Source organism: Monodelphis domestica, chromosome 8 (genome assembly GCF_027887165.1).
Source record: "Monodelphis domestica isolate mMonDom1 chromosome 8, mMonDom1.pri, whole genome shotgun sequence".
In the NCBI taxonomy this organism is placed as follows: domain Eukaryota; kingdom Metazoa; phylum Chordata; class Mammalia; order Didelphimorphia; family Didelphidae; genus Monodelphis; species Monodelphis domestica.
The window spans coordinates 12,022,069-12,034,645 of NC_077234.1; the positions used below are offsets into that span (position 1 = coordinate 12,022,069).

General features: G+C 47.3%; 1 protein-coding gene and 1 long non-coding RNA gene across 3 annotated transcripts in view; one reads left to right on the forward strand and one right to left on the reverse strand.

Moving 5' to 3' along the window:
* Positions 1-12,577, reverse strand: part of LOC130455923 (uncharacterized) — a 15,607-nt gene continuing 3,030 nt past the window's right edge. The window contains exons 2-5 of the long non-coding RNA XR_008914198.1: positions 7,814-7,992; positions 4,515-4,583; positions 3,627-3,713; positions 1-280 (exon numbers count right to left, since the gene is read on the reverse strand). This is a non-coding gene — a long non-coding RNA (uncharacterized LOC130455923). The remainder of the gene's footprint in view (positions 281-3,626; positions 3,714-4,514; positions 4,584-7,813; positions 7,993-12,577) is intronic.
* PIGZ (phosphatidylinositol glycan anchor biosynthesis class Z) overlaps positions 8,334-12,577 on the forward strand; it is a 21,658-nt gene continuing 17,414 nt past the window's right edge. For both annotated transcript variants that reach the window (XM_056808259.1, XM_056808261.1), the window contains exon 1: positions 8,334-9,674. The gene's annotated coding sequence lies outside the window, so the exon portion shown is untranslated. The remainder of the gene's footprint in view (positions 9,675-12,577) is intronic.

Below are 12,577 nucleotides of genomic sequence, written 5' to 3' on the forward strand. Positions count from 1 at the left end.
AATTGTTCATATTTATTAACTCCTGTAGATTTAAAATGATGTACTTCTCATTTTAACAGGAGAGGGCACCCTGTCTTCATGAATCACATATACTATTACTTCTGGACACTTTCTCCAACTGTAGATGGCTGGAGGAGGTCTTCTTTCTTGGTCATCTTTACCGTCTGATCTACCTTTCTTTGGCTTCTTGTGTGGTCATGTCCAATTTGTTCTGAATGCATCCAGATCTCCATCTTCCAAGTTTCTCAGGCCAGGATTACCAAAACAATCCCCTCAGTATCTGAGCAGCACCCCAGAAAAACATTTACAAAAGTCAGATTCTACTAGAATGATATACAATGCAAGACAGTGATTATAAGAAACATGAATACTTTAAAACTTAAATAACTAACATTCCAAATGTTGAATTTTCAGAGATTGTAGTTTTAAACTTCTGAAGTTACTAAAACGTAAAACTGCACTAAGACTTTGGGAGCACCCTGTATTTTTGTTCCCATTTTTTTGACAAGTAAGTTGAGGTTCAGAGAATTTAGGTTAATCAACCAATAAACTTTTAATTAAGCATCTTGTATATGCCAGGCATTGTGTTAAATACTGAGGATAAAAAAACACAAAGTTTACAGTCTAATGGAGGAGGCAATAAATAAAACAAATATATACAAACAGGTAATATACAGGAAAAATAGGAAGAAATTAACAGAGGAAAGGACTTGGAATTAAGAGGGATTGGGGATGGCTTCCTGCAGAAGGTGGAATTTTAGATGGAACTTAAAGGAAGCCAGGGGGGTCAATGGTGGGAACAGAGGAGGGATAATGCTTCAGGCATGGGAGGAAAGCCAGAGAAAATGCTGGAGCTAAAAATAGAGTGTCTGGTTCACAGAACAGCTGGGATGCCAGTAAGACATAAGAAGACTGAAAAGGTGGAAGAGTGTTGCGATATGAAGGGCTTTGAATGCCAAGGTGAGGATTTTGCATTTGCTACTAGAGACCACAGGAAACCACTAGAGTTTATGGGACAGATGATGAAACCTGTACTGAAGACCTGGCAGGATGGTGATGGAAATTGGGAAGGGATAGAGGGAAGGGAATGGTTTAAGGGGAAAGATAATGAGTCCCATTTTGACATGTTGAATTTAAGATGTCTACTGAACATAGTTAGAGATAGCTCAAAGGGAATTGGAGATGTAGGATTGGAAATCAACAGAGCGTTTGGGGCATGATGGTTAGATTTGAGAAGTCAGCATAGAGATGGTAATAAAATCCATGAAAGGTAATGAAGCCACTAAGATAAGTAGTGTAGATGGAGAAGAGAAGGGGACAGAATTTGAGACAGCTCTGAGGGATGCCTATAGTAAGGAGGATCCAGCAAAGAAAAGAGATGAGGAGAGGTCAGATAGGTAGAAGGAAAACCAGGAGACAAGAGCACCCTAAAAACCTAGAGGGAAGAGAGGGTCAAGGAGGAGTGATCCATCCACAATGTAAAGGCTAAAGACAAGCTGAAAAAAAAAAGAGAATTGAGGAAAGACCATTGGATTTGGCAAATGAGAGGTCAGTGGTCCAGATTAGATGTGTGTTGAAACTGTATTTTATTATGGCCCCTACCAATTAGTGTAGTAAGTAGTTATGGTAAAGTAACAATAAAAAGGATACAGGAATGAAAGTGAAAGAGGAAACAGACACCACTTGCCAAAACGGGCTTTTTGTCAACCTAGTAATTATTGGTTTTGTTCTCTTTTCCTTTTATCCACAAATTATTGCAATTTTAAAGTTGATTATGTTTCCATGATCCTTTTGGGGAAACTGATTTCCCAATAAGATCACAGGGGGGCATTGTATAAATGGAGATTTTGAACTTTTGGACTTCATCCCCAGAATTCCCTGAGTATTTCCCAAAATTCCATTGTCCTGTGTCCCCATGTTTTGCGAGATTGTATTTAAGTGGCTATAACTCCTCCCTCTCACTCTCTTGGACCTGCGACCTAGCTGAATTCAGTAAGGCAGTTCTTTTGTTTTAGTTATTATTATTAAAATATAATATTTAGTTATTGATTATTAATTTAAAAACCCACAATCCAAAATTAATTAAAGCCCCATCTGGAGACTATTGCTAAATTAAGAAGCCAGCTAAACCCCATTCAGTTTGCAAACTGCCGATAAACACCAGCAATAAGTAGGAAAACTAGAGAAGCATTAGGCTAATGAGACATCCTTATAATGAGATTGATGGGGCAACGAGGTGGCTCAGTAGATTGAGAGATGGACCCAGAGATGGGATGTCCTGGGTTCAAATCTGACCTCAGACACTTTATAACCATGTGTTATAAAGTCACAACCCCCATTGCCCAGCCCATATGGCTCTTCTGTACACCGTATTGATTCTAAGAAGGAAGGTAAGGGTTTAAAAAGAAGATGGGATTGATCACTTTGAGATGACATTGGTATGCTAATAAGTGAGCTCTAAAGTAGTATGGACAAGCCTTAGATTATCCTCCCCTACTAGAACCCTAGAATAATGGAATTCCCAAATCCTGCTCTTTGAATACTCTTCCAACTGTTTTTAGTTTATGTTGCCTTCAAATGCTCTCAACTTCAATCCAAATGACATGAGTGACTCTGTGTGCCCTTCTCTTTCTCCCAGATCTTTCCTAAGGTGTCTACCTCCCTTCTCCACCCCAATCTCCAAGCTGGACCATCTGCCTTTGTATACTCTATACCTTATTAAAAAAATGACTGATGCATCATTCCCCACTTGCTGCCAGGGAGATCTTTCCAAGAGCATCCAAAGAACCAGGCTAGTTTGTCCTGATCCTGCTGAGACTCCCTTGTGATCCTTTCCCTTAAGGTATAAACCAAATAGCTGGACTAGACCTTCATTTGTTGGTGGCTATGCCTGAACCCAGAGAGGAAGGGAGGATAGGGAGATTAACGCTCTGGGAGAAAGTAAGGGCTGACTAAAGAATCACCGATTCTCCAGATAGGGACCTCTCCTTGGGGTTGCGTTTAATAGAACAAAAGGGATTAAGAGGTAAGTAGAGGATAGTGTAGACAACCTTAGTCACAAACACTAGAGGAAAAACAGGACGATCATTAGCCAGGATGGCAGGATCAACTAAGGGCATTTTTGAGGGTCAGAGAGACAGGGGTGTGTTTGCAGGCAGAAGAGAAGGAATCAGTAAAGAGGGAGAGTTGGAAGATAAATGAAAGGGTGGGAAAATAGAGGGAGTAATCTGTTGAATGATATGTACTGTAATAGACTATCTAGGACAAGTAGCCTTGGTAAGTAGGAAGGTCTTTTCATCATGTGAGACAGAGGGGAAGAAGGAGAAGGGGAGGGGGTGGTGGTGAAGACCCCTCAGTGATAGGACACGAAGAAGAGGGAGAAGAGGGGATCCATAGTGGACAGCCTCAATTTTTTTCTGTAAAATATGAGATAAGCTTCTCAGCTGAGAGGATGGAGGGAGGGAGAGCCAAGAGAGGTATGAGGAAAGATGAAAAGATGTGGGAGAGCTTTGGCAGAGTGGGTTAGTGAGTTGATAAGGGAGGTCTGGTAGGATTGCCTAACAGCAGTGAGGGCCCATTTGAGATTATATAACATGAATTTGTAGCAGTCACATGATTTTCTCTACCTTTATTTAGCAGAATGTATGTGAGCAGAGGTGGTGAATGGTGGTAGTAATCCAGGCTGAAACTTCATCAGTTATGTGATAAGGAGGCTAGAGACTCAAGAGAGGAGAACAATGTGGAATTAAATTGCTTGACCAAGCAGTGAAAATGGGGAAAAGAGGAGAGAGTGGCCTGGGAGAGAACTGAGGGGTTAAGGGATTAGAGGTCATGAAGTCCAAAGACCTGGGTTAAAATTCTGCCTTTGTGGGAGTAGAAACATAGAAGAAAAACAACTGCTTGATCACATGATTTGATGGGGATATGTTTGGGGACTTAGACTCTAAACAATCACCCCAGTGCAAATACTAATAATATGGGAAGAGGTCTTGATCAACGACACATGTAAAACCCTGTAGAATTGCTCATTGGCTACAGGAGGGGAGGGAAAGAATATAATTCATGTAATCATGGGAAAATATTCTAAATTAATAAACTTAAAATTCTGCCTTTGATAATTACTATGAGTGACCTTGGACAAGCCCCCCTCTGGACCTGGAGGGTTTTGTTTTTAATCTCTAAAATGAAGAGGCTCAACACATACAATTTTATCCAATGAAATAAAACTAAGGATAGATTCCCAGGTGCTTTGCCCTACCCTAGGGACCTCCATGGTCCTTCAGCTGACTTTCAGCACATTATGTGTGTTATCTGCCCCTTTACAATATAAGTATCTTAAGGACAGGTTCTCTTTACTTTTCTATTTATATCCCTAGCACTTGGCACTTAATAAAATCTTAATAAAATGTCTTTCTATCCATTCCTTCTTTCCTTCATTTTATCATTCACCCATTCATTTAAAGGACCAGCGACTTTGGCTATGCCTTTGGACATTTGTGACAATAATTTAGTACCTGAGACAGTGTTTCCTTTTCCTTAGGGTTCCAGGAAAACTGCATCCACTTCAAAATACTGTTCTGAATCTGCTTAAAATAATAATAATAATTTTTAGGGGACAACTGGGTGACTCAGTGGATTGAGAGCTAGGCTCACATCTGGCCTCAGACACTTCCTAGCTGTGTGACCCTGGGCAAGTCACTTCACCCCCATTGACTAGCCCTTACCAGTCTTCTGCCTTAGAACCAATACACAGTATGGATTCTATGATGGAAGGTGAAGGTTTGAAATGAACAAACAAATAAATAAATAATTTTTAAAGTTCAGGATCTCCCACCAATGTGTCTACAGCTGTTAGTGACCATCTGTTTAAAGCAGAGGCAGAATAGTAAGAAAGAGGGCAAAAGAATATTTCCTCTCTAAACCTGGCACCATCTCCCCCAATTATACACCCCCTTCCTAGATAAACTAAGCTCCCCTCAAGAATATGTAGACAGCACAAATGTCAGGATGATGAGCTGTCGAGACACAGTCATGGAGAAACAATTCATGTCTCTGATGCCGTAAGCCGTTGATTATCTCCAGGAGTGTCGCTCTCCCACTAGGACTGGGTGATGTACAGCCTGTGGTCACCGACAGGCACACACCTGCAGGCTTCAGTTTGTGGCCAGGCTCTGGCTTGGCTGGAGGTGGGACAGAAAGAAAACTGTTCATTTTAGAAGAGGGATAAGACTTCAGATCTTGGCTCTGCACCTTCTACCTGTGTGGTCTTGGACATGTCACTTAACATTCCTGGGCCTCAGTTTCCTCATCCATAAAAAGAGATTAGAATTGATAACTTTTCCAGTTGTAGCTTTCTATGACTGTAACTCCAAGAGCACAGTGGGGTGTGAGTACAGGCAAGCACAGAGCATGGAGCAGTTGTATGCAGGTGTGCTGACACAGCCAAGAAGGATCATTCCCTTTGTGTGCACCCAGTCCAAGCGAGGTGCATGTCAGTGGATGTGAGTTAATGGCTATAGGGGAGCTGGGTCAGTTTTGTTTTGTTTTTTACCCAGGAAAGGAATCTCCAAAGCTCTGCTTAAGTATTTCCTCCTTTAAGATTCCCTTAGTTCTTAGAGTCACTCCTCAAGCCAAAATCAATTATATTTAATTCTGTGTATATTCTGTATTTGCCCATCTGGAAAGATTTCCCCTACCCCATCCCCATCTGCAGTAGAATGGGGAGCAGGGCCATTTGTATCTTCCTTTCCTAGGTGGCTATAAAAAAATTCAAGTGCCTGCCTATGTGGAGGAGAGTGAGACTGGAAGTTTCTTAAGGGGGCAATTGGCTGTTTTCAGACTTGGCATATACACACTTTCTGGGACTTGAAAATTCCCTGGTGACACTAATGCATGGTTGGTGGAGTGATGAACCGATTCAACCATTCAGGAGGGCAATTTGGAACTATGCCCCAAAGGCATAAACCTGTGCGTACTCTTTGATCTGGTAATGTCACCGATGGGCCTGTATCCCAAAGAGATCATAAGAAAAGCGAGAGGACCTACTTGTACAAAAATATTCATAGCTGCTCTTTTTGTGATGGCAAAAAATTGGACATTGAAGGGATGCCCATCCATTGGGGAATGGTTGAACAAACTGTGGTTCATGTTGGTGATGGAATACTATTGAGCTATAAGAAGTGATAAGCAGGATGATTTCAGAAAAAGCTGGAAAGATCTGCAGGAACTGATGCAGAATGAAATAAGCAGAACTGGAAGAACATTGTACAGAATAACAGCAATATTGCACGATGATCATCTGTGAAAACTTGGCTGCTCTCAGCAGTGCACTGATCTGGGACAATCCTGAGGGATTCTTGCCAGGTCATGCTACCCACCTCCAGAGAAAGAACTGGGGGAGCCAGCTGTCGTGTATCTTTGGTTTTATTTTGGGTTGGTCATGGATGACTTTGCTCTTACAACAGTGACCAATATGGAAGTGGGTTTTGCTTGACCACATAATAAAATTTAAAAAAAGAAAAGAAAAAAGAAAATTCCCTGGTGGGAAAGGGATCAAAAGAAAGACTTTTCCCTATGCCAAGGGACCAGTGTGATGGGAAAAGAATGAGAAAAGGTCCTGTGTGCGAGGTGCTGCTGCCACCTACAGGAAGCACACCTGAACAAACTCTTGCCATGGTCCAAAGACCTGGCCATTCATTCCCGATGAGGCAGGGATAGACGGCACAGAAATTGATGCAACAGATGCTAGGGCTCCCTCTGCTTTCACATGATTTGTTTAACGTTAAATCTGCCTCCTGGAATTCCTACTGTCATAAGAATCAAAGGATCAATGGCTCTCTTTGCTTTCTGCCTCCAGATTTTTAGCTGCCATAGTTCCATTTTGGTTCTTATGCAGAGAGTCTATTTACAAATGCACTCCAGAGGGCAGTTCTAATTGGATCCAGACCTGGAGTTCCCTACCCCAGGGTCTGTGAACTCACTGTTCCTTATTTCAGTATTTTAGTCACTGAATTTCAATATAACTGGCTTCTCTAATCCTCCAAATGTCATAGTATGCACTTAAAAATGCGATTCTGATGAGTCCCAGCTATCTTGTTGGGGCTGTCATTATTTCACATTTGACTAAATCTTTCTGCAAGCATTAGAGGTCACCTGCATTTCTGTAAACATGGAACTTCTATCCCTGCAAACTTGTGGGATTTACTTTTGAAGAAGTTTAGGCTTCCCCTTAGAAATCTTTTCCCTTAAGTATAGCCCGGGATACTCCAAATGTGCCTGAATTCTGACTTCTCTTTTCCCCTAGACTGCTTTGTCAGTCCCAGAGAAGGGACTGACCCTGGGGCCAAGGTTTCTCCCCATACAGAGAACATCCAGCAGGCCCATCAGATGAGACCCTTTCTCCCTTCCTACAGAAATATTAGTCTTTGCTTTGCATAAAGCTAAGGGAAGTCACGGCTGGTCTCAGCTGGATTCTTGGTCTCAAGGACTGGAAGGAACCCCAAGGGTTCACAAGCACTGGGAAAGTTCTGGGGGGGCAAAGTCCAACCTGTGACTCCCTTAAGGCTTCCTACATTTTGGATTCACGTTCTCGGATCTTCTGTGTGATTTCTTTCACAAGTCAGGGGACCTCATTGGAGATACAGACACAAGCAAAAAGAGCTGCCCGTGAAAGCTCTAAGGGGAGAGACAACATGGAAAAGGGTGGAGAAATAAAGGCATTCTTGAAGGGGGCCTGTAGAAAAGCAGTGCTGGGAAGGGAACCTTGGAAACGGATGCCCTGAAGTTTGAAGAGTCTTACACATGCTTTGCTTACAGGGATCTCCTTTCTCCACTTGTCCTTGGATCCTGAACCATCCTGGTCCTGTGTTAGCTCCCTAGCTCTTCCCAGAATCCTCTTTCTACCTCCTGCAGGCTGCCAGGTTCAAAGATTCTCTAGGCTGGGGAAGCAGGGATGAAGCCTTAGGGATGCTGAGTGGTCATACTTGGAGATCTCTAACAAGTGAAAAGACAATGTCAGGGTGTCCCAAAAGTCTCCGTGCAGATTTAAGATATTAAGAAAAGGAAATAAGCATTTATTCATTGTCTACTACCTGCGTAAAAAACTTTACAAATACCATTTCATTGACTCTTCCGAAAACTCTGGGGAGTCAGTTCTATCATTGTCCCCATTTTACAGCTGAGGAAACTGGGGCAGCTGGAGGTTAACTGACTTGCCCCGAGCCTGTGTCAAAGGGCCCTGAGCTCCTCTGCAAGCACTCAGGCTAAGGAAAGCATTAAACACAGAATGAGTTTCCTGAGAGCACTGAAAGAACACTCCGGAGCCTTTGGGAAACAACAACAAGTTGTATTTTTTTTCCTGTAGACGTTTCCTCATAAACTCCCAATAACCACGGCAAGAAGTCCGTGGGTCCGTGGGCACATCGGCCCACAGTCCTCTCTGGCCTTCTGTCCTTCTACACATACCACAGGGGCACCCGTGGGGCATCCACCCGTGGCTTCTTCCTCCGTCGGGGACATTCTCTCATGACAGTCCTCCTCTGCTGCTTGGATGGCCTTCCTTCCCACCCGGCGGCCCGCTGACCTCTCCTGGCATGGCCATTGACCTGGAGCCTCTCCTGACCCTAGTTCCTGTGGATGGAGGCCACGCCACTCCGACGTTCCAAGAGGCGGATGGGGAAAAGTGCACCAGGAGGACAAATAGAGGCTGGCCCGGCCACGGCAACCAGGGGGAGGCCCTTCTGAAGGGAGGAGGGGAAGGGGCGAAATCGGGCGAACTGGAGAAGAGAGCCATTTGGAAGCGCCCAGATGGACCGCCAGGAGCTGCTAGAGGAGAACTTCGGCGGGCAGCGAGTGTTTGAAGCCCATGGATCTAAAGGACAGAGAAGGAGAGGCGGGCGCCGCGGGCCGGTTTCCCCGGCTGGAGAAAGGGGAGCCCATGATCCGGATCCCCTGGGGCCTCCGGGAGCCCAAGACGTGCTTCCCAGAAATGCTCGCTTCGGACCCGGCCTCGTTACAGGTTTCGGGGAAGAGGACAGCACCGGGTCCCTCCCTCCCCTCCTCTGTGATAAGATGGAGGCGACGGCTTCTCCTCTCCCCTGGCACGGCGTCTGTCAGGAGGCGCTCCTCTCCGGCAGCCAGCCACGCTTCCCGGGCTCGCCGTGGGCTGCACTGTGCCATCGAGGCCCCTTCCCCCCTCATTGGGCTCTGGCTGGTGTTTCTTTAAATAGCCCCCTCCTCCCCTGCCTGGCGGCGGGGCTCTGCCAGGTTCCCTCCGCGCTAGGTAACATCCATCAGGACTCCGCATTGCGCGTTGGCTGCCCTGCCCTCTCCCGCGGCTCGGCCAGCCCGCTGCAGAGGCACCTCCGAGCCTGGGGCTGAGCCCCAGCATCTCGCCATCCCTCCCATCGCTTTCTCTGGTCCGAGGGCTCGCATTCTCGCGTTCTCGCGTACCGGGCTGGGGGAAGGGCCGAAGGGAGGGAGGCGCTGAGGGCAAACTAGTTTTTCCCATTCGATTTTGTCGGCGGGGATCCTCCCGGGGAGCCAATGGGGTGACGCGGCTCTCGCTGCAGATTCCGGCTGCGGGGCTTCAGCCTGACGGTCCAGGGCCAAACTGCGGGTGCTGAGGACAGCTCCGGTTTGCCCAGAGACAAAGAGCCGGCTTGGCGCTGAAGGAGGTAAGTTGTGCCATTTTCACTGAGGGAATCTGTTAGGGATGAAAACAGGCGACCGGCCTTTCCGAGAAGGCTTTCGGAACTGGCTTTCTCAGGAACTGTGAATAAGTTTACCAGTTCTCATCGACCACCCGTGTGACCTTGGCCAAGTCACTGAAGCCCTTTGGGCCTCAGTTTCCACATCTGTAAAATAAGGGACCAAGGTCTCTCCTGACTCAAAATTCTGTGGTCCTGGGAGGGTTGTGATGATCTTAGCTGTTCTTCAATCCAGAAATGCAAAAGAATTTTAGAAGTTATTAAAAGGGGTGGGGGAAGAGGCTCAGGAGATTGAGAGCCAGGTCCAGAGAGGAGGTCCCAGGTTCAAATCTGGGGATGGCAAGGGCCAGTGTACCCCCAAATTACAGAAGTGTTTCAGGTCAACTGTAAGCAGGGACATTCGTTTGCTCCCTTACATCCTTGTGACTCCTCACGCCAAACATCTGATAACTCCTACAAGACCCAGAGAGGATTCTCCTCCTTGGATCCTCCTTTAGATTTGAGATGGACAGAGAGATGCATCTCCAGGCAGTGCCTTGATACCATCAGCTTGTATCCAAGACATCTGCCTGTCCTGTCCCCTAATCTATGTCTTCAGGAAGACCCCGGTCAGATGACCAGCCTCCCCCCTGCTCCCCACCCCCTCACTCTAGAGTCCCATCTTCACTGTTGTAAAGAATAGAAAGACCCCAGAGCTGATGTCCTCTGGGAACAGCTTTCCACCGATGCTGTCCTCCTGGCCATTCTCAACATTCCCTTCTAAATTCAGGCAGTTCTCTTTTTTGGTTGTTAAGCTAAGTTTCAGTCTTGCATTCTTGCAAAAGGTACCCTTCCCGAACACTGGGGGCTCACTTAAACCCCCCACCACAAATTCAGACACTTCTTAGCTGGGTGACCCTGGACAAGTCACTTGACCCCCATGGCCTAGCCCTGACCACTCTTCTGCCTTGGATCCAATGCACAGTTATTAAGTCTTCCTTTTTTAAAAAAACCCTCATTCTGTCTTAGAATCGATACTCAGTATTGGTTCTAGTGTAGGAGACAATAACCGGCTTCTCCCATCATGGCAGCCTTCTAGGGTTTCTCTGAATTTGACCGTGAAAGGGAGGACTTTGGGAAGGGGCTCCGAAGCCCAGAGACAGGTCCCTTCGCCTCCCCTTGAGGAAATGTGCCTCCATGTACCCAATTGTCCAGAACGTCTCTTCATTCCCTCGCTTTCAAAATCCAACTCGAATGAAGTCTTTTCCAGGTCCAGGTTCTGTGCTGATGCTCCTTCGCTCTGGGCAATAAATGGGTCAGTGCTCTGGGAAGACAGACCGAGCATTCCCGGAGCTTGGGAGGCCTCGAATGCCCCGATCAATGCCGCACGCGAAGCCACGGAGGCAACGGAATTGACACGGAGGATGCGAACTTCTCCCCTCCCTGCAGATCGGGAGACGTCCTCAGGGGCTCATGGAGCGCCTTGTTTTCATCGCTATCATCAGCTGACTCGGACGGCACGTTTGGGCCAAACCGACACGGGAATGAAGGGCAGTCCGGGCTGCCTCCCTGAGACAGGAGAACAGGCTTTGCTTTCCCTTTGAATGGCAACAGCACAGTCTGTCGACGGATACTTGGAGCACTGCATGTACGACAACATCCTGCGATTGCCCCATAGAATCCATCACTAGGGTGTACACACTCCTTCAAATAGAAAGAATTCTGCAGATGACGTCATCCATCCGGCACTAAAAGCACATTAAAGAGCAAAGAAAGGAAGGCACAAGAAGCCCTCCTAATAAAAGGCATTCGCAGAGACTAAAGAATAGCAAGTCTGCTTCAAAGGAAGCTTCTCCGTCCATGAGCTCCTGTGCTTCTTGCCTCCTGGAAGCAGGACTTCAGAAGGCCCCTCCTGGACAGGGAAGCTGGCCAGGCGCCATGTTTTCTCTGGGTGAACCGATGGGAGGCTTGGTGGCCCTCGAGGCTGGTCTACGGCTGAGAAGAGGAAGGGACGGAGCCATGCCCGGGCTGGCCCCCACCAAGGCAGCCAAGGAGGCAGCCAAGGGGAGCTTCCTTTCTCCTTCCTCTTGCCACAGTCCAACGGCGCAGCCAGGGGATGGCGCCCCTCCCTTGGGCCGCTCTTCCTGGACTGTGGCACAGAGGCAGCAGGTTCTAGATGATGAGAACTCACCCTGCCGGCACGCTTCCTCGCAACCACCCTCCGAGGCAGACGGCCGGCCGAAGAATTCTTCCCATTTAGAGAAGAGGAAGATCCGCCCCGTTGGTGGGGAGAGACTTCTTGAGGATCCCAGCTAGAAGGACGCGCCAAAGAATCCGCCAACAAGGATTCGGTGGGTACCTGCCATGGGCTAGGACGCCCGGAGGATGGAAGTCCCTGCGCTCAGAGGATGTCACTGGAATGGGGAGCCAATGGGGGCAAGTCTACAAGGATAAAGTAAAGAAATACAAATCCTTACAGAGAAGTGAAAAACTATCACTTGGAGAGGGGGCTCCACCATTGGAGGGGCATCTCCCAAATGGTGGAGCCTGAGCTGCACCCTGAAGGAAGAGGGGGCTCCACCACTGGAGGGGCGTCTCCCAAATGGTGGAGCCTGAGCTGCACCCTGAAGGAAGAGGGGGCTCCACCATTGGAGGGGCATCTCCCAAATGGTGGAGCCTGAGCTGCACCCTGAAGGAAGAGGGGGCTCCACCATTGGAGGGGCGTCTCCCAAATGGTGGAGCCTGAGCTGCACCCAGAACGAAGAGGGGGCTCCACCATTGGAGGGGCGTCTCCCAAATGGTGGAGCCTGAGCTGCACCCTGAAGGAAGAGGGGGCTCCACCATTGGAGGGGCGTCTCCCAAATGGTGGAGCCTGAGCTGCACCCAGAACG